This window comes from Tiliqua scincoides, chromosome 1 (genome assembly GCF_035046505.1).
Source record: "Tiliqua scincoides isolate rTilSci1 chromosome 1, rTilSci1.hap2, whole genome shotgun sequence".
NCBI classification, from domain to species: domain Eukaryota; kingdom Metazoa; phylum Chordata; class Lepidosauria; order Squamata; family Scincidae; genus Tiliqua; species Tiliqua scincoides.
In genome coordinates this window covers 163513856-163517739 of record NC_089821.1, presented here as the reverse complement: position 1 = coordinate 163517739, position 3884 = coordinate 163513856, and the positions used below count along the sequence as shown (strand labels likewise).

The 3884-nt window shown below is 46.8% G+C and overlaps 1 pseudogene; it reads left to right on the top strand.

Annotated features, from left to right (window-relative positions):
• Window positions 1-2340: 2340 nt before the first annotated feature.
• On the top strand, window positions 2341-2457 carry LOC136637270 (5S ribosomal RNA; annotated as a pseudogene).
• The last annotated feature ends 1427 nt before the right edge of the window (window positions 2458-3884 follow it).

The following is a 3884-nucleotide window of genomic DNA, read 5'->3' as shown; positions in this document are numbered from 1 at the left end:
CCATGTCCTCTGCTGTAGTTCGTGACCCAGTGCTCCCTGCCATGCCACAAAGCCTTACTGGGAACCTACAGAGGCTGCATCAAGGTTGTGTAGAGCCTGCAACTCATTCCGTTGGCCTCCACAGGTCTCAGAATGCCTTAAGGAAGCAACCGGAAGTGACTTCTGGTTTGTGCCTGCAACTTCTGGTTTACTCCCGGGTTATTTTGCAGGCATCCTGAGGTCCATGGGGGCCAGTGGAGTGGGTTTTGGACCTCACAGCAGCGATCGCGCTCCACTTCCGCTTTAGCAGAGGCAGGGTGCGATTGCTCCACTTTTACATTCACTGCTGCAGGGAGCTCTAACAAAGGTTTGCACCGGGCTCCCTGCACCCTGGGGAGGCTGCAGGAGGCTTGGGTAAGTGCTCCCAAGCCCCTGCAGCCCCCTGAGCGGCATGATCTTGGGGATTGTGCCGCTGCCTTCCACCCACCCCCGCTGCCTCCACCCTGCCCCTGCAAGAACTTACAGTGGCTCAAACGCTCCTGGAGAGTTTGAAAACTACTGCCCTACCCTATTAGAATTAAAGGACTCTACCTTCTCAGGTTCAAACAACCATAGCTCTCTGCATTAAAGCAAACAAAAAAATACACCAAACAGCAGCCAGTTCAAACAAAGACACCACCCACCACGACAGCATCAATGGGAATGTGTCAGCAAGCCATATCCCTGCCACATTCAGAGTCCCACCCACCTGTCTCTGAGGACAGCTTTTGTCTGAAGGTCTTCTTCACAGGAACAGCTGAAAGAGGGGTTACATGGCATCAGTGGCAGGACTGAGGTTTGTACTATAGCTGATGCTGTAACCATGGTCTCCATCCACAGCATCCAGATTGACAATTTGACTGAATAGAGCTACAATGACAGAAATAGCTAAATTACTCAGGAAGTCCTCACAGAAACCTGACACTGGACATGATAGGTGTAGCTAGATACATCTATGGGAAATAACAGCCAGTACGATTTTGACGCACTGTCAAAAACTTGACGCATACTGAAATCACAGAGGAAACGGACATACATAAAAACAGGTTCATATCAAAATCATAAAAACCCCTAAGACACTCAAAACATAAGTTGTCATCATAACACCCATAGAATCCCTTATAATTGGATTTTGGTCGCATTTTGTAGCTATCCATCTACATTGTTGACTCCTCTTGTTCTTGGGGGAAGAAACCAGAACCCACAATCCTTTCAAATGAATGATTCCCCCATGGAAGCAGCATGTTTATATAATCCCCCAGTGGTCTGCATTGCAGCCTGAGTTACTTAGGTCTGTGATAAGACATATATTTACAGAATCTTTTTAAACTTTTTTTTTTCCAGTGAGGGTTGCACCTACACAAAGCAGAGTGGAACTGATATAATAAAATTCTGGTTTTATTGGTCAAATTAACTTATTTTAAAGTGGGCTAAGAAAGTGTGGATGCTGAAACTGTCTTCCATGTACAGAAATTACACAGGCCTACAAAATTAAGGGTCAGAAAAGTTTTTCCCAAAATTTATGGTGGTTTGATATGAATGGTGTAGGCCATGGTGTAGGCTTCCTCATGAGGAAGTTGCTTGAACCATTCACTAATGAAACTATGCCGTATCTCCAAAACTAGACGTGATAGGGCAAAACGGATGCCATTTTTGGAATCAGCACCCCAAATATACCCAGGAATTGGTGTAACGTTTAAGGAAGCAAAAGTGTTGCTTTTAAAAGTGTTAAGGAAGTGTGTTGGCCTGTGTTATTTGCTCTCATCCTAGTTGGTTTTTGGAATTTTTTTTCTCTGAAACTCAGATGAGTGTTTTTCTTTTTCCTTTCTCTCAACTCCCCTAAGTATCTCCTGAATCCAATGAGGCATTTAGGTAACTGCATCATGAAATATGGCTAAATAAATACAGCCGTATGTAAAACGTGTTCAAAAGATTTTCTGTTGGATGTCTTCACAGAAGTGCAAGTCTATTGGAAATATAAAATTCATCTAGAGCTTTATCATTAAGGTACCGGGGCTTAGCTAGAACACAGAATACATAGACAGAAAATCTCGAGAGGGCTTTTGAAGCAATTGATGTTAAATTAGGCTGTTAGACATGAAAGTGCCTGACAACTGAAGTAGCACATTGCAATATCTTAAAAAGCCAATAAAATAAAGTTCTTTATTTTGTGAGTTTACCGGCTGACTTAGAGCCCAAGCTGATCCTTTCCCTGTCATTCCAATGCAGCTGCACCAAAATCAGGCTGCAATGTATGCTATAGTGGGAGGGAGAAAACCAGAAGGCTTGGGAGGGAAAAAGAAATTTTTTCTTACACTTCTAGACAGCAACTGTTACCCTGCACATGCCTGATCTTGTCTGATCTCGGAAGCTAAGCAGGGTCAGGCCTGGTTAGTACTTGGATGGGAGACCGTCTGGGAATACCGGGTGCTGTAGGCTTCTACCATAGTCTTTCGAGACTGAAGGTTGCCAACCAATCACGCTTACACTTCTATAAGCCTCCTGATCACTAATGGATCACCAACCTGTGCCACCTCTAGGAGGCAAAGGGGGCATGTCAGCAGCATGTCACTGCTGCTGAAGGAAAGAGCAACCAGGGTGAGTTGGCCATGCCAGGTGCCACCTTCTCCCACCTCCAACACACCACCCACTTACTGCTGCAGCAGTGGCAGCTCCCTTCCTCCACTAGTGCTGCTGCAGAGAAAAAGGGAAGGGGGAAAAAAGGTTGCGACAGCTCCAAACAGCTCCAAATGCTCCCACCAGGTGCATATGAAGCTTCAGATGAGCAGGGAGAGCCCCCCTTCCTCTCCTTTCCCTTTACAACTCCCCTTCCACTCTGTGCCACTTCTGCTTCCAATGAACAGCTTCTTTCATTTGTAACAGAAGTGGTGAAGAGAGGCTGTATGCCATGTCTTGGTAAGTAAAAGGAAAGTGGTGGGGTACACCTGCTTGCTTGCTTGTCCGCTTGCTTACTGGAAGAGGGGATTAATATTAACTTTTCTCACCACACTTTGTGTTCCTGGGTTAAATCAGGTTTGCTCTGTGGTTGTTTGGGGGCTTCAGAGGACCACTTCAGGTCCACCTCTTGCTTTAGACCTGCCTGTAAAAGAGTCATTTGCAGCCTCGAGGGGCTTCCCATCAGCTCTTCCCACATAGTTCTTCTGGACTGTTGCCATCTTGTCGCGTGCCTCACAGCTGTCTCTTCACTGATTCTATTCTGAATCTGCTCATATGAAGCTGCTTTAAACTGGTTCAAATGAATACTATCTATTCTGATAGGCAGCAGTTCTCCATGGGCCCAGGCAGAAATCTTCCTCAGCCTTGCCACCGGAAAGCAGGTCTGGCGCAGGGGAAAATGGCATCTAAGGTAATCTCCTGCTACGGATGCCCCTGCCCTCGTGAGGGGAGGGGGAACACATGTCCCATCCTCCTTCTCCACTCAGCAGAGTAGCAGCAGTGTGTCTTTTTTTCCTGCCTTCCCTTTTGATCTTGTATCCATTTGCATTCTCTGCTGCCACCTTATTTAAACCAGACATGGGCTGAGTGAGGAGATGGGGAGGGGGACTCTGTACTTCGCTTCAGTTTCATCTGCCTGCTGCTTCCCAGCCTCTTCTTAAGGTGGGAAGAGAGCATGCAGGAAGTGGGAAATGACCTTGTTCCCAGCATGCGCCGCACAGCCTGTGTACCTGACGAAACTGCAAAGAAGGCAGAGCTTGAGATAAGGAGTGCAAAGGTGTTGCTCTGCCCTGGGCACTGGGGCAGTGGCGTCATGATGTCACACCATGTTGTGCCACATGACATCACTTCCAGGTCTTCCTGAAGGAGGAGGTGCTTGCTGTGACAACTTTGCACCCCCCTTTCCTTCT